This window comes from Protopterus annectens, chromosome 7.part0 (assembly GCF_019279795.1).
Source record: "Protopterus annectens isolate FY-2018-M chromosome 7.part0, PAN1.0, whole genome shotgun sequence".
NCBI lineage: Eukaryota > Metazoa > Chordata > Ceratodontiformes > Protopteridae > Protopterus > Protopterus annectens.
In genome coordinates this window covers 1,408,841,706-1,408,860,899 of record NC_056739.1, presented here as the reverse complement: position 1 = coordinate 1,408,860,899, position 19,194 = coordinate 1,408,841,706, and positions in this window count along the sequence as shown.

The following is a 19,194-nucleotide window of genomic DNA, read 5'->3' as shown; positions in this document are numbered from 1 at the left end:
TGTACAGGAGGACTAATTCAACCAGATGTAAACATACTACATTTCTTTGCACTTAATATGAGACCATGACTACAATGCTAGTTATTAATGTGATCAAGTCCTTGCTCAAGTACTAGTGAATCTCAGGGAGTTTAGGATAATTTCAAGGTTGCAGGTATTGTAAACTCAGAAAGCCAAATGTTACTAGTATTTGACTGTACTTCAGAAGAATAGATTTCAAAGAGGAATGAACCTAGGAAAGAACCCTCAGAAATGCCACTCATAACATTTTGTTTATGGCAGAAGGCATAATTTATTCTGATCAAGTACATTATGTTTGATAACCAGTTAGTAATTCATTAAACTACTAAGGGGATGATGTTTATTTGGGTTAACTTATCTTGTTTAGGATGCCAGAGTGATGAATAATATCAAATGCTTTGACTAAGTCCAAAAGAGTAGTGTGGATGGCGAGTTCTACATTTAGGCCTTTGGTGACTTCTTTGAAGAAGCTAACAAGATTAAGAAGGCACAATCTTTCCTTGACAAAGGCATACCATGAAGGGTCTAGAGCCTGCAAATCTCAATTTTCCTTACTGATTAGCTCTGTAGAAATTTGTTCCGTGGCTTTATAGATAGGGTTTATGAGACTGGATGACCTACAGTTACCTGAGTAAGTAGAGGAGCCTCCATTATGGAAGGGGGTGAATGCAAAGACACTTTGAAAGAAGTTGTTTAGGGGAGGTTTAGATAGGTGATGACTTAGGATTACCAGTAAACCAGCTGGTTATATCTGACACTTTGAAGTTTTTTCTTTTTTTTTTTTTTGAAAAGGTTGTTGAGGCTTGACCACAGCTGATGATGATTGGGGAAGGCATAGACTGGTAAAGGGGAACAAAGGACATTGCGGATTGAGTGAAATTAAAGCTGAATGTACATGTCAAGATGCTAGATATGGATTCTGAGTAAGTGTGAGAAGTTCCATTCCAAGTTAGTTCACAGAATGCCAGGGTATTAGTGTGTATTAAGCCAAAAAATTGATTTAAGGTTGTTTTTAGTACTGCTGGCTATCTTGTTCTCAGAGGCAAAAAAAAACAAAACAAAATTCACAGCAGCTTCCAAATAAAACTTGTAATCCACAAAATGAAGAAGCTTTTCAGGCAAAACAATAAAGCCCTGAGCAGGGCACGCTTAGAAAATTGTGAAAAAAACCACGGATGGCTCAGCACACTTCAGTTCACTTTATTCCACAGAAACACACCACATTAACGCTCCACCATACGTTTTCATTTTAAAAATCACTTCCTCAGATGTGGGCTGTTCAAACTACTAGTGCTTTTATACCATTCACTAAATTACATTGGTTAGGTTAATGAATTAATTGAAAGGTTAATTTAGTTTAAAACCAAAAATTTTTCTTGTTGCATATCTCTGTGTTGCTACAGTTAAAACACATTTAATGTTGCAATGCTTGATGAATAAATATGTATGAATAAAAATATGTTTTAAATAAAAATCCTTAAAACACTTGACTACAAAGAATAAATTATAAAGTTAAAATACTATTAGAAACACATTTAGTAGGACTCAATGATTAAAATTGCCAACTTGAATATTTGCTTTAAATGAACTTGATCCTCCATCTAGTGGATGAATCATGAAATTACAGGTATTATAAAAATTGCATTGTAAGCCAAAGGCAAACTGTATAGCCTCACTCAGTTAAAAGAATGTTAAAAACAGGAAAATATAAGGGAAAAATAAGTTCAATACCTTTGATAAATGAATGTAACACTTGTGTTTATAACATATTACAAACCCAACGTTTTAATAAAACTACAAATACAAAAAAGCTTAAAGACCACCTGTAACTATTGGAAAACATGGGTAAAAACATGATAAAATTCACATAAAGTGCAAATGCATATCACAGTTTTGCTGCTCTCAATTTTAATAATGGGGCTATGGAGATATGTTCATTGAGACCCGGTGGCTTATTGGCCACCAAACTTATCTGCTACCATAATTCTCTGTACTCCAAACATTACTCGCATAAACCCCCTCTGCCACTCTTTTCCATCCTTTCTATCACAAAAAATGTATAGTATACATTTTCACAGCTTTGTTTGTGTTTGTACAATGCATTAGTCTGTTTGTTTGTTTTTAGGTCATACATATGTTAGTATACCCTTCTCCTGAGCTTGCGTTCTGTCTTCCCTATATAGAATGCTTCACAGGTTTGACATTTCGCTAAACATACAAGCCCAAAGGAGTCACAATTATTAAAATCCTTGCCTTCCAGGGTGATTCCCCTGCTTTCCAAATATTAACTTTCTGCATTGCTAATGTATTCACACTGTCGACAATGTCCACATTTAAACGTTCCCTTCCTTTTTCTCCGTCTCTGAACTTCTTGGTTTGTACCATTTTCCAATAAAAGTTTTAAGTTACTTGAATTCTTATAAACTACTCTTAGCTTTTCATTCTTTAGTTTCTCTAAGTCAGTAAATGCTAAAAATGTATTCCATTCCTTATCTATAGTTTGTCTTACCATTTTTGCACAAGCATTATACTCCAAGATGAGTGCACTGCCAAAATTGTCATTTGCCTTTTTTACTGGGCCTACCGTATCAGATACTAGTAATCCTAATATTGGCTTAAAGTCATTTGATCTCCTTTCTGAAACTTCTGTCTCAATTTTTTCTATCATCTGGGTATTTCCTCATCCTAAACATTTTCCTTAGTAACCTTTTTTCCATTTCAAAGTCTCGTCTCTTGTCCTTTAGCTATATTTTTCTTGGAGTACAAAGGGTGAGCACTTTCAAAGTGCAAATAAGAGTTAAAATAAATACTCTTTCTATACACCCTGGAATTAAAACATGAGTTTTCCTTGTATATTTCTATATCCAAGTACTCCAACTTCTCAAAATTTATTCTGTAAGTAAATTCAAGAAAATTAGTACTGTTGTTAATATATTCAATACATTTTTCTATCTCTTCTTTTGGCCCTTCCCATAGGATACATATGTCGTCCAGGAATCTTCTATAAAGTGACAAGTTGTTACTGTATATTGATTTGGTTACCATCTTCTCTTCCCATTTGGCTAAGACCAAATTGGCATAGGTGGGTGCACAAGCAGCACCCATCGCTACTCCTTTCCTCTGGTGAAAAAATTCACCTTTGAAGTAAATGAAGTTGAACTTTAGAACCAAATCTATAAGCTCCATCACCACAGTACACTCATCGTAGGTTAAAGTCACATCCTCAAAAATTAGTTCTTCCAGGTATCTTAGTCCATCACTGTGGGGAAAGCTTGAGAACAAATCTACATCAATTGTTAGGAAACATAAATTCTCATTGTATAGATCATGATTCAATGTCCTTAGAAGATCCCAAGAATCTCTCAAAATGTTGGTTCTCTTAAGCCACAGTTTCTTTAGCTTAACATCCACGAATTTGGCTAGGGGTAAAGTTTTGGAACCCTCAGCCGAAACTATTGGCCTCAAAGGGGGATCCATTCCATTCTTATGTATTTTGGGGATCCCAAAAATAGAAGGAATTTTAGGTTTGTCCACTTTTAAATATTCATATGTCTTCCTATCTAACAATCCATCTAAAAATAAACTTTCTAAGGCCATATCTATTCTTCTGTAACTAATATTTATTTCATTTTTTGAAACTGTGGAGTATATATTAGGGTCTCCTAAGAATTCATTCATTTTCCCCTCATAGTCAAAGCTATTCATAAATATTATTCCCCCACCTTTGTCCGGTTTCATAATTCTTAAGCCTGAATCCCCTTTTAATTCATCAAGGATGCTGCTTTCAGCCTGGCTTAAGTTCCTTGTATAGTGTACTTTCCCATACTTCTTTCTTATTTAATTCTCGAGTATATTCTCTAGATTTTTTATCTGGGGGTGCAGTGGAGGAGTGTATGTACTTCTTTTTACCAGATCTCCTGGTTCATAATTTTTATTCTGATCAAATATAACCTGGAAGTTAATTTTCCTAGTAAAGGTTTTAACATCCATAATTGTTTTGGTTAAATCTCCCCTTCTACTAGGAATGAACTTGGTTCCCTTTAATAAGAGACTAAAATGTTCTTTGGTTAAGGAAATATGACTGAAATTGTAAATACTAAAATCTTCTAAAGTGTATCTATAGGGGTTCATTTCGTCTTGTAGAATGAAATTGTTTTCCAAGTCGGGGAGATTGGTACTGAGTTGTCCTAGTACCTCCCCCTCCCCCTTCTTGCCCCCCCCCCCCAAAAAAAAATTGTGTATCTTGAGTCCTGCTAAATGTATTTCTAATAGTATTTTAACTTTATAATTTATTCTTTGGAGTCAAGTGTTTTAAGGATTTTTATTTAAAACATATTTTATTCATACATATTTATTCATCAAACATTGTGACATTAAATGTGTTTTAATTGTGGCAACACAGAGAGATGCAACAAGAAGAATTTTTGGTTTTAAACTAAATTAACCTTTCAATTAATTCATTAACCTAATCAATGTAATTAAGTGAATGGTATAAAACCACTAGTAGTTTGAACAGCCCACATCTGAGGAAGTGATTTTTAAAATGAAAATGTATGGTGGAGCGTTTGTGCTGTGTTTCTGTGGAATGAAGTGAACTGAAGTGTGCTAAGCCGTCCATGTTTTTTTTCACAATTTTCTAAGCTTGCCCTGTTCAGGGCTTTATTGTTTTGCCTGAAAAACTGCTTCATTTTGTGGATTCTCAGAGACAATGCTAGCGCTTGTCATAGTATCCTTACTTACTGGTGTGGTTTTATGATCTGGGTCAGGCTACTGTTTATACAAGGCTAGGAACTAACATGTCATGTTATAAAATTTGTTGATTCTGTTATCCCACTAGATTTGGAAATTTGATCTATTTATTCTTTTGCTTACGATGGAAGTAGACAGTTTTCTTATACAATGATACTGTACTCACTAAATTCCTTGGTTAGGGCTGCGGTTTCCATCTTCTGGAAGCTGAGGTGATTGGACCATTTATGTTTGTTTGAAAAGTATGATAAAGTCTAATAGGTTGATCTTGCTGATGTTCTTGAATGTAGTTGGATTATTAAAACTATGAAGTTTAATCTAGAAGCAGAAGATGCTGGTTAAATGGCCTGACAGAACTAGAGAAGGGTATACTTGTGTGGCAGAGCAGCATGCAGGAGAGTGAGTTAATACAAAGTCAAATAGGTCTGGACCTCCAGGATGGAAAGTAATTATTTTTCCTGGTATCTACAATTGATGCAAAGAAAGGCCTGGGCATAACAATTATTGGATGTGTAGGTGGATCAATTGTTGCTTGGGTATTTAAAGTATCTTAGTAAAATGGTGTTTGGTTTGACAGCTGTTGAAACATGCAAAGGTATTCAATATGTCTCTATAGTGACATAAACAGGGACCTGTAAGTACCAATAAATTAAAAGCTTGCCTTGTTAAGGTAATTTGAGATGAGACACATAGGTATAACATCTCTAATAAGAATTGAATAGGCCCTTGCAACTACTAATGGTACTAAATGAGTGATAGGTTTGTGTCCCTGAATAAAATTTGTGCTTTCCATAGACTGGAACCAGTTTTCAGTAGCTATGCAGATGTATATGTTCTCCTGGTAAAGGATAGTTTCCAACTGAGAAAGCTTGTCTTTGAGGCTTCTTATGTTTCTGTGCATTGATACTCAGACACCTGGAATATTAGAAATTGTCAGACTGGAATGTCTAGTACTTTCACTTTGCCTAAAAAAGAGGAGTGCAAAATTGTTCATAGTTCATCCCTGATGAAGCAAGAAGGTCTGTCTTCTGTATTCCCCCAAGATGTCACAAACTGAAAATTCTATAATGACACAATTTATGTACCCAGTCTTTGAAGTCAGAATTGCTGATTTGTATTTAGACATCAGTTTAGGTGTGGACAGAAAACTGTTCAACACAAAAGATTTCCCTTTATTGTGAATATACTTTGAGAATTCCTTCAAAGTGGACAACATCTGATCACTCACCCCAACATGAGCAACAGCAATGTCATACTCATATTTTGGACTCTTCGGGATCTAGATGCTCCTGAAGATACTCCTAATAATAGCACTTGAGTGTCATTTGATGGTCACTCTGTCCTTCAGCAGTCTGATAAATGTAAAGTCGGAATGCCTGAAAATTGAATCTCCAATAATTACAGAATTTCCTATTACTCTCTATTTTAGCTATAGGCAATGTCTACTTTAAGGGGACTGTATTTTTAGCTTGGTGATTCCTTGTAAGAGCATTGCCAGTGTGGTGATAGTTAACATGAGTGCTGATATACCTATGACAGTAGTGGGTTTATGTGAGTAGGAGGGTACACGTGGCTGAGGGGCCCTATCATGTGTCTTGGAGGACTTGGATATCTTTTTACTACCTCAGCACCTCTTTTTATTGACAAAATCTGAGTGATCTGCCTCAATTTTGTGTATATAAAGGTATATCTCAAGGAAGGATTCTGTGTTATGTAATAATAATGGAGTGTCATAAAATATGTGGCAGTTGCTGCATTGCTCAGTATGCCTAGGATCTAGGCTGAATAAGGAAATAGAGTTATCAGTCTGCATTTCCATAGATGGTAGATGGAAGGTAGGATGGAGTAGCACTGGATGATAATGTAGTGTAAGTCACTTAGGATGAATTCGGTACAGCAGTAGATAGATAGGCAGACTACTGGTACAGTGGTAGGCTTAGGCCAGTAAATGAAATAAGGATAGTGAAGTGGTCAAGTGAAACTAAGAAAGGAAAATTGACATAGAAAACAAGATTAAAGACAAAATTAGATAATTCGGATTTAGAAAATATATGAGAAAGGGAAATTATCAGAAGTACAGCTTAATGATAAATACTGTTAATTAGAATGATTGCAGGAAGCAAAATGTCACAGTTATGAATAATCACTACTAAGAACTGATATGATTGCAGGAAGCAAAATGTCACACTGAGTTATGAATTGTCAGTAAAACAGCCAATAACTAGCCACTATCACAATTAAATGACTACTAAAAAGGGAGCACCTGCCATAGGTATACTGGACACAAGCTACAGACTGTTGAAAGCCAATGAGTGGACATTGGCTAAATATCTGAATAGGCAGCAGCAGGTGCTAAAACAAGGTTAAATTAATAAAGCAATAATTAATGAGAATTCATAGATGAATAGTTATCAATTAGGAACCAGTAAAATATTGAAATAGAGTTCAATTAATGAAGTATTTATTATTGCAATAAGCAATACAATAGCAAATCTGTTTTGATTACTAAAGCAATAGTCAAAGGCTAATTCACAAGTGTCAGAAATGCACAAAATTCATGCTTAACAATAAAATCAATCACAAAAGTGCAACTAAGCTGTAGTTAATTTGACACAGAAAATGCAGGACAATTTACATAATACATAACAAGGAGGTGCAGGCTGTCCTACCTGTTGTAGACTAGGTTTGCATTGCTTACTCGATAGGATTTACACTGCACAGCAACACTGTGAAGTGCACAGGAAAATGCAGAACTGAGATCAAGATGTGAATGAATATAGAACAAATGAGTTAAGTTCACAAGAAAAAGAGCATACAAAACAAATAGATGTATGCAAGAGTAAATTTATGCAGAAAAAGTTAACATGAACTTAAATGAGATGGTTACATTTATAATAATGAAAGACTGCACAAAAAAGGCAATGAGAAAGCAAAGCTGGGCACCAGACTTTGACTACAAAGCAGAAAATAAGAGAAAAGGAAGCCAAGAGATATGATGTTGTTCAGGTGTAGTTACTGGTATGTGATTACTGCTTGTTCTCTGGTAAATTAAGTAGAAAATGTGGTTTACTGCACTATTTCTTGAAAATGAATGAAGCAAAGGGAAAGCAAAAAAAATGGCAAATAAGCATTTTGTAACTGATTGATGTGTTCAAATATTAGTTTCTAATTATGTAACAGAGTTGTTTAAGAATGCCATAAGTACATGAACATTCCTGCTGTAGTCATTGTGGATGAGCTTACTGCTTAATACACAGACAGGAATATTGCCAGAAAATTAACATTTTCACTGTGAAATTATACACTAATGAAAATGTGATAATGTTAAGCTTTTTAGTGCAATCTCTTTACAGGAAGTTATTTTAGAGATTTGGGTTTGCAAGTGCAGAAAGGGGCTCAAAGGTAGCCTTATTGACTTATTTAGACCACAAACTGATACCAAAAGGACAAAAACAGATATGCTGCATTTAAGCAAGTAGAGCTAACAATCTTTTATTTCAAATTGCATCACTGCTACAGACAATATACAATATGAGTTGCTTGTGAACAGTTGGGCATGACTAAGCATATACTCAGTGTGCTGATGCAGTCGCAACGTGTCAAAGGACAGTACTAGATACTGAAGTCAAACAGCTGTAAGTTTATGAAGATATTTACTCATACTTTTCTACAGAGCATTTGCAAGTTTAAGACAGCAAATATTCACATGTTCATGAATGGTTAATGTGAGCTAATCCCCTACAGCTACTTCTTTCATCATCGAGTAGCTAACCCTAATGAGGAGCACAATCTTTGATTCATGTTGTCCTACCTAGAGAGTACTGTGCAGCCAAAGGTGGTTGGTGTATGCAAATTCTCCTCCATTAGGCACTATCTAATCTGTGCTCCTGCCCATAATCACATTCAATTTAGGGTGTACTCTGTTGGTATACCTCCTAAGTTTGAAGTGGAATCACTTACAGATTTTTAGATTGCACTTTTTGGTATCAGAGAACTTGCTAACATTGGATTATCAGACTTGTGGTTTGACTGGCTTTGACCACTGTTATGGTTATAGAACACTACACCTTGCACCTCGGGATGTGAAGGCCTCAAACATTATGCCAAACATGGCTCTAAAAATAAAAGACAGGTTGACAGGAAACAAAAGTTGTATTTTTGAAATCTATGCTGATTTGTTTACTAGTCAAAAAATTAAAGTGTAAGGAGCATCTGGATGTGATGGCAGTACAAACAAAGCCTCCCCCATTGGTGAATAACATACTATTACTGTGATTAAATCAGACAAGATTAGAATCTGTACAGATCTACAAGATCAGGACAAATTGGTTCTATGGGAGCAGTAGTCATTTAAAACTGCTGAAAAAGTAATGTCTAGAATGTCAAGATGTACTTATTTCTCACTCAGTTATGATAAATAAAGCTTCTAGCAAATAAAACTTGACACAGGTAGATCAGTATGGTGTAGATTCAACACAGCATTGGGAAGATACACATTCTTGTGGCTACTTTTATGAATTTGTGACTCCCAATTATTCTTGCTATGTTCCCTCTTTCCAACAATCTCAAAAGCTGCCTATTACATAAAAAGTAATGAGACAGCTTGAAACAAGTGTCCACATGAACCTGAAACCTATATTATATACTAATTTTCACAGTTAGACAATACTATGGAAAGGAGAAAGCCCATAAAAACTGTACACAGTACTGTCAGTTGTTTTATCCACTCCAAACTCCAGTTAGAGCAAGCAAGGTATTTACAAGATCACATTGCTCAAGGACATACAGGGAAAGCTTTCTTTGGAGTGCTGTTTGGTATTTCTTCAGCACTTGAAGTCTTTGAGAGAGATGTTGCCAAAATTATTGGCAGTTTTGAGAGCATTTTTAAATTTATTGAAGATCAACTGGTTTGTGACAAAACCAGATTGGAACATGATGAGAGATCATAAAGTTACTAGAAAGACTGAGACAAAATAACTTCAAACTTAAAAAAGAGAAATGACATTTCTTTGTGACTAGCATCAGATATATTGAACATTTCTTGACACACAAAGAAGTGCATACTGATTAAAACTAAGAACAGTATTACAGATGGAACACACAACATGTGAACAAACATTGCTATGAATATCTGGGACAGTTCAGCATATATCTGAGTTTTTTTTTCAGACAGGCTGTAAGTGCCTGGGCTGTTGAATGGCTTGTGGATTATTGAAATAAAAGAATAGATTGAAGTCGGGTGCAGGGGGAAGAGAAAAACTTGACAGCAATAAAGAGATTGGTGACAAAATCTATGACTGCTTATTATTATTATGTGAGAAAGTCAGTTGTGTTCAGAGCCAGATCCATCACTAGTTTACCTAGGCAGTTGCCTATAACAACAACTCTATAATGTAGGGACCCTTCCTGATGATATAAGTGACCATTCTCTCACTTACATAATCAGGCAAAGGTCGAGCTCACACAACCCAACCATTTATAAAACAATAAGAAGCAACAGAAACTTTAACACCTATAACTTCCAAGCTGAACAAAAAGAATGTGATTGGTCACCTATAAAATACCTCCCACTTGACAAAGCAACAAACTACTTTAACTCAAAATTCTTAACAATCCTTAACCACCATGCACCAAAACGTTCCATCAAAATTAAATCTAAACCTGCCCCATGGCTTACAAGGAAAACCAGGCAGAAAATTCAACAGAAAAATAAAGTTTGGGAACTATGGAGAACAACTATTCAAGCAAAAAAGAAATGAGACTAAGAAAGCTATACTCGAAGATAAAAAAAACCTTTTACTTCCACCTCCAACAGACCAACCAAAATAATCCACAAAAGTTCTGGGCTAGCATAAACAGACTACTTCAACCAGGCCAATCCACAGCGCCACCCCCTATAGGATCAAATTCCAACAATCCAAAGCAAACTGCTAATGCTTTTAATACCTTCTTCACTGAGATCATCCAAACACGTGCTAATCAACTAACAGCTGATAGTTCTGCCCTTCCAACCAATACTAATAACTCTTTCCCAACTCTAAACCTGCAACCTGTCCCAACTTCCCTCATCTGCAACCTCTTAAGTAAACTAAAACTTACTACCCTGTCAGCTGTCCAGCTACCTGCTGAATACCTGCAAAATGCATCCAAAGTCATAGCTTATCCTGTATCATTGCTGATACATAGAATCATACAAGAAAGCACTACTCCCACCATCTGGAAAATCTCCTACATTATCCCCCTACACAAGGGTGGAAACTCCAGAGAATATTCTAACTATCGTCCCATAGCTCTACTTTCCCCATTAGCTAAAATAATGGAAAAGTGCATCCACAGACAGTTACTAGACCACCTACTCCATAACAATTTTCTGTCCAAATCTCAACATGGCTTCAGGCCTTTCCACAGTACAACAACTGCTCTCCTATCCTTTACTGACAGCATCAATAAAAACCATAATAACAATTTTCTCTCTTCAGCACTTTTCATCGACCTTTCAAAAGCATTCGACATGGTCAACCACCACTTACTTCTCAATATTCTAAAATCATTCTCTCTGGACACAAAGACTGTAGAATGGTTCCAGTCCTACCTTGATAATCGACAGCAGGCAGCGCTTTGCGACAACAACCTCTCATCCCATCTCCCAGTTACCCTAGGTGTTCCTCAGGGCTCTGTATTGGCCCCCCTCCTTTTCTCAATATTTATCAATTACCTCAACCTAGCTATTCCTTTAACTAACTGTGTACAATACTCAGATGATTCGACAATAATCTGCTCAGCTAAATCTCAATCCCAACTACAGACTCTAACTTAATGTTCAGTAAAACAGAAAACTGGTTTCTACAACACTGCCTCATCTTGAACCCCAAAAAAAACAAACTCCTCCTCTTCACTCCTACCCGTAAATCACTCCCAATGAACTTTTCAGTCTTATCCAATAATGGTACACTCATATCTCCAGATCCAATGACTAAACTTCTAGGGGTAACCATTAATAACAACCTGAACTTTGAAACCCATATCAACAATACCATAAAAACTGTCAACAGAAAACTAGGCTCCCTCTATAGGATAAAACCCTTTGTCAACCCACTAGCCAGAACCACTATTGCCTATTCCCACCTTATCTCCACACTTCTTTATGCTTCTTCCATATATACCAACTTATCAAAAAATAACCTTAACAAGCTAACCAACGCTTACAATAGCATTGCCAGATTTGCTACTGCTTCCTCCTTTAGGACCCATCACTGCCATAATCTGAAACAATTAGGCTGGTTAGAGCATCTGAATCAGATTCACTTTAAACAACTCACCATTGCACACAAAACCCTTTTCCAACCTACCAATACCCCAATACTTGCTAGTCTCATTACCCAATATAAGAACCTTTCAACTTTACACTCATCTAATAAACTGCTAGTATCAACATGTACATCTAATAACATGGCAGGAGATGCTCTGTTCTCAAATGCAGTTGGAAAGTATTGGAACCAACTCCCCCATGAAAGTACATCACTGTCTTCATTTACACATTTTAAACACAATCTGAAACTCTATCTTAAAACCCATTAGTTATGCCCCTGTACAAATCCAGACTAATCTCATACTATATCCCAAATACCCTCTCTTAAGACCTAATTCCTGCTCTATCTGTGTCTTTTTAGATCAAGGCCTGTCCTTGGCAAAAACATATCTTATCCTAATAGAGATAATTTAAAATACCTAGTTAAATTATTCTGCATATAATTCTAAAGCATCCTACCTAAGGCAGGCAACAAGTGTTGTTTAAACTGTGAGCATTGCTGAACTGTTGAAACTTGAAGTATGAATTTGTTTAACAATTACTTTCTCGTTACTAATGAAGTCTTGTACATAAACCCCCGGATTTACTAATCTTCCGTGTAAGACTAGATTAGTCTTACACGGAAGTGCCATTGTAAGAGTTCGATGGCAGCAAGCCATGCATATTAATGAGGGTGCGCTGCCTCAACTCCAAAGCTTACACAGAGCATGGATGAGTGTAGGGGGCATGTCGGACTGCCAAGCAGTCCAAAAATCCACACCCCTGCAATGAAGAAACACCGCAATTTCCAGTTACATGAGCAAGTCTGCTCACATGTGTACAATGTAACACTACACTCCCCCATATGTTAAACAACTTACAAAATTAAAAATAAAAATAATTTTTTTTTTCTTCTGCTATAGCTGCCCATAGTTGCACGGGTTTGAGCAGGTTTGCTCATTGCTTAGCACAGTTAGCAGCTTAGATACCAGAAGAGGATAATAAGAAAAATCTATGCAAATTAAGCAATATAGCGATAGCTTAGTGGTTAGAGCCTTCGCACAAAGAGGAGGCATTACTGGTTCGAGTCCCAACACTGTATGTTCCATTTTCTATGGGAAATCTGTACACAAAAATATTTCCTGACATTTTTTTATGTATAAGTTTTGTAAAAAGCATTGAAATGTTAAATGTAGTGGTGAACAAATTATTTATATATATATATATATATATATATATATATATATATATATAAAGGTGAAATGGTTATGCATTCTGAGGCATGAGTACCCTATTTTAAGCAATATAAAGCACTGCTAAGCACATTTTACCATTGTTGAGCATATTTAAATACAATTGCGTGTAGCTGCGCACCAAGCTAACCAGCGCAACCGCAACGTATTTGCGCATAGCTATGCACCGTGCTAACCAGCGCAACCGCAATGTATGTGCACGTAGCTGCGCACTGCCCTAACCAGCTCAACATCGGGCAACGTCGGGCAAAGTCGGGCAAAATTGAGCAAAGTTGGGTAAACACGCTCACACCTGATTTACTGTTCCTTAACCAGTCAGGTCTCTCCAGCAGGAAAATAAAAAGCAGTGATAGGGCTTGAACTCAGGATACTGTGCACTATAGTCACAGTACTTAACCACTAAGGCATGACAGCATTTCACAAACATGCATTTTCAACAGACACATATCTATCAAAGGAATTTTAAACATTGCCAACAACAGCTAATCAGGCATACCCACAGCTGAGTTTTTCCAAAACTGTTCAATCACTAATAAGTGTGGTAAATGAGGCATATTTAATCTCCACAGGTGGAAATACTTGCTATAACTGGTTGTAGCTTCCTTCTGCTGTCAGCATGGCTAGTGTTGGTGAAGGCACTCGATTTAGAGTGCAACATTGGGGCATCCAGGAGTCCAAAATTGTGGTTTGGCTCCTCATCCACAAACATGAGGAAAGACTCCTGCAGGGCCAGTACCAGGGTACCCAATATAATGGAGGACTGGAACAGTCGTGCCCATTATCTCACCAGTGCCACAAGTGTTCCAAGGACTGGTGAGCAGGTCAGGCACCATTATTCTGACCTGAAGTGACGTAGGGAGGATGAACTGGACCAGTGGATCCAGGAATCCCATACGATGCCTAATGCCCCAGTACTGAGTAAGTAGCCATTGTATTAAGTAGTTAAGAATTGCTATGCTTGTCTATACTATGGATAGTTATGTCTCAATATCACTGCATTTACTTCACAGCTGCAGGAGAATGGGCTATTAACCTGCAAGCCCATGAAGATAGGCTGCAAAGGCTGCATCATGAGGCAGGTTAGTAATTATTCTGCATGTACTATTATATAAAATAAATGAGAGAGCCTTCAAAAAGTCTTTTAACCCAATAAATAAAGGTGTAATAATCCTTTAATAAATGTATGGTTCATGGAGTGCCTCTGTTTCATTTTCTTTGATATATTGTTGTACTGTTGCATTCTACAAATAGTAGTGTTGTATTAAGCAGTGGCAACCCACACTTGGGTAGGCCCATATAACGTGGATGAAGGGAGTGCCAGTAGCTTGTATGCATATGTACAGCCCTCAACTGTTGGTTCATGGCCAGCATGTACAGGTTAATCTGGCACATGAGTAGCTTGGTATTGTGTTCCCCAGAAATATCAGTGTGCTGCCAGAAATGTAGGGAGCTGTTAACATATAACTGATACTTTCACCTGAACATATCTAGATAATTATATGAAAGTAGATCTGTCAGTGTACCATCTTAGCAGTAGTGTGTGTGAGCAACTCTCAAAATATCTTGCAGTAACATCTGCATCTTGGACAGTTTGTATGTAAGATACAGCTCATGTATATAATGATCTAGCAAAATCCAATTGCACAATATAAGGACATTGGGTAGTGTAATAATTCATGTAAGGGACATATAACTGCAGTTAATATGAATGTAGTGAAAACTAGAAGGATATATAAGTTGTTAATTGAGCTATCTTTTCCCACCCTACTGTATGTGCATAAAAAATGCAATTCCACACCTCAATTGGTATATCTAATCTCAAAACATTTGTTGGGACATGTTTCCTATTGGTTTATAAATATTTGCATTTGTTTCTATGCATGTGCCCTATTAAAATACCACAATATTGGTGGCCTGTTGCCATCAATTCAACCTGTATGCTGTTGTAATGTCCACTATTGTTCTATATATGCATGTGTTATGCTTGCTTTTCAACTGTTGAAAATCTGGTGTGTTGATTTAATGGGAATACTTCTGCATGCTATTATAACTAATTGGGAATGATGTTGACTGTTACTAACCCATATCTTTATTAAACTCTCCAAAACATAGTTCGTATGGGAAGGCTGGTCCCAGTGGACCCACCTGTCCCACCTCAGATGGCCATGGCACCTGCCACCAGCAGATCTGGTGCCCAGCCTGGGACCTCCTCCTCCACTGGCCCTGTGCCACCTTCGGGTGGAAGCACTGCAGGGGATGGGGCTTGGCCCCCCTGTGCAAGTGTGGGTGGAGGGGCACCTATCACCCTTCGAATGGTCCGAGCTGTGGTGCGTAGAGAGATTGAACATTCTGTTGCAGAACCTCTACGACAGCTTGAGGCCTGAATGGTGCAACTCCTGGGTCAGCCTGCCCCTCCTACACAGCCCCCAGCATAGCCACCTTCCGGGCCATGAAGGTGCAGTGGTGACTGCCCATGGGTGGGGACCTCAGTCCCACTGTTTCCATCTGGCGGCTCATAGTCTTGTGATTTCCAAACATCCCTCCCCGTCAAAGGTGTTCACCCACCACATGTGTCATATACCGCCCCTGTATGCATCTTATCTGTCTTGTCTGTTTACCTCCCCAACCTAGCTCCCCAAATATACCTACTTCCCCTACCCCACATTCCACTCTCACCTGAAAAAAAAGGGCAATCTGCTCCCAAAAAAAAATTACGCCCCATACATAGCTGCCCATTTTGCACACATGCTCACTGGACACATGACATGTTATTTAATTGGCATTACAACATACTTTGTTGTCCTCACTCCTCTCTCAGGGGTTGAAGGGTTCGTATCTACCTCCAAATTTATTGCATATGCACAGCTGTTGCTGTTGAAGAAATGGGCAGCTATGGACCTTCCCTACACCCGTCCTGTACATCCCAAGCTATTTTCCATACTGTCTTTCCCTCTTTGTGCCCCTTTTTCACCACTTTCCTATCTCGCCATGTTTCTTTTCTTTCAAAGAAATTAGCGTGGGAGTGAGTGGGAGTAAGCACTATTAATCAGTAGTGAACGGGTTTGCGCAGGTTTGCCCTTGTTTGCTCTTAGCTAAGCAATGCGCAGCAATGCACAAACCTGCACAAACCCGCTTACAACTGCTTAAAAGTGCCTTAGTCACTCTGTATGTGAGGGCCCTTGTTCTGCTCAGGAACAAAATAAAATACCTCTGTAATTCTTGAACCTAAGACCTTGCACACAATAAACAACATGAAGTACCACTAAGCCACGGTAGATATACATCAAGTTGGTGCTTAAATAATTATATCATGCATCAGAATGAGTGAATGTAAAGGATAATAAGGAATACCATACCACACAACTTGTTCTGTGGATGTTGACCAACAGTTGTGGGATTACATTACATGACTGTGATAAGAGAAGCAGCCCTTCTAGCAGGAAATAATGTCACGCCATCACTTTACAACCCCCACACAGTATCACAGCAGGACAAACACTGGCATATATGTTTAGGTCAGAGGCCATACCTCTCAACTGTCCCTAATTTTCAGGGATGTCCCTGATTTTGACACAAATTTTAGCTCTGTCCCTCTGAATCCCTCCTAAAACTACTGACTTTGGGCAGAAAGGAGGTGAATTACACTTAATGAATAATGACAATAATTAAGAGTTAGACACTTCTTTTACTTCAGAAAAGGTGTATTAATTCATATGCTCTGATTCTCTCAATGTTTCAACTTAATGGCACTAATATTTTAAAGGTGTCCCTGATTGTCCCTGACTTTTTCTTGAATTTTCCCTGATTCTGTTCAAATATGTACCTGATTGGTTGAGAGGTTTGGCAGAGGCAGAAACACAGAGGCATATTAGCCTTTCTGCTGTTACACACTGTGCAAATAGCTTTGGAAGGAGTTTCAGAAGCATACTCTTATGTAGGAATACAACACTGAAATACAAATAGATGTAGCCATGTACTGGTAGCAACCAACTGTAAGAATACCATTGCTCTATTGCTGAAAAGACCTGTGTGGTGCACAGACAAAAAATAACAGGCTATTCTCTGGCTATCATGTGGATAGGTCCACAGTTGGGAGTTATGCAGACAGACTACTTGCCTTGATAAGCTAACATGTACACAGCAACCCTGTAAGTCCAGCAAGATAAAATCCACACAATACTACTTACGCTCTCTGTACTTCTGTAACCCTACCCAAATGTAGAATATACCTGTGTGTGCAGGGTCTACCAAGGATGTAGGTAAGCATACTCACAGTACTGAAATGTGTCCAGTTTTTCTGAGCAGCTTGTGCTAATGTCAACACTAAAAAAGCACAAACTGTTTAGAACTGAGTAAATGAATATTCACAGTATAGCAGTTCACAAACAATTCTTGTGCCAAAGGAATACATCTCTATAACTAGCTTTGTATGGCAGTTAATTGTAACAATTGAAAAGAAAGTACATCTTTCCATGTATCTTGGGGTAGCATTTTGAGGGGTGAGTACATTTCTACACTGACAAGTGGGTACTGGAAGCAGCAACATTAGGTCTGAGTACAAAATGTAAATCTCTGGCTACATCCCTGGCTTCTGATATAAGAACTATACCAACCTTCTGTCTTAAACAATGATGCCCACACCAAACAAGGATGATCTCCATCTTGGAAAGCTGAAAGGGCCACGCCTACACGAGTCAGCAATTTATAGTACTGGGTTGCTATGACAATGATTACTGCAATTACTACACAGCAGGCTGCATGCAATTAGCAAACGGTGGCCACTAACTGGTGCAGAGGCCATCACATGCTTATGTGCAAATTCCTACAAAAGCAGGCTGCAATCTCTGCCAACAAACTCAGTCACTCTATTGCAGAGACTGACAGAGAGAGAGAGTGAGAGAGAGAAAAGGAAAAAGAAATATTACCAAATTATACAAAGGAAAGGTATGTGCACATATGTATTTACTGGCATGTAGCAGATGTTATTCAAGAATAGTCTACATAATGTGAAACATTCATTTGTGGCAGCAGTACTTCTTTATGCACAGATGTTCTGCTTAACTACTGCTATGGACAATACTGTGTGTACCTGTGGGCAGTAGGACATATCTGTGAAATATGTAGCTCAGCATTAAATGTCAAAGATCTGATCCATGTTATCGGTGTACTGTACAGTAGTGTGACCAATGGCTGTTGGGGGGATTAGCGCTGACATTATATAAACATGGGTGTGACAGAACAACACATGCATGATAGTCATATTAAGGTGTAGCTTAGCATTGGCAACTGCTGTAGCAGTCTAGTATGCTTATCTAGCATCTGTTGCCATATATACCCACCTAATGTTAGTCTGTGTTCATATGTGATACCTGTTTGTGTTGCAGCAAGGCCCAACAGTTCAGCTGTGAGATCCACGGACTTACAACAGCATGGACCATGTGTGTGTATGCCACACACATACAGAGAAATATATATGTGTCATATATATTCACATCTGTATGTGTGCATAGAGCAGGGGACATATTGCAACTGTTTGTGAAGGGGGGAGATATATATGTTGTTGAAGGTTAGTATGCGCATATTTGTATGTAGGTTTTAGTGTGTGACAAACAAGACAGCATACAGTGCTGGTATATGACATGTGGTGGTTAAATACTGTCGGTGGTTTATTCAGTTTGCAATGTTGAAGCCAGTAAGGCCTGCTAAAGCTACCTGGGCTGTGAACACCGTCAATGCATTTATCCCAAGTCTATGTGATTTTATTACATTACTGTACACCTTACATCATTTGTATAATTGATATTCTCACTATGAAAGGTGAAATTTATATGTGCCTATATATATATATATATATATATATATATATATATATATATATATATA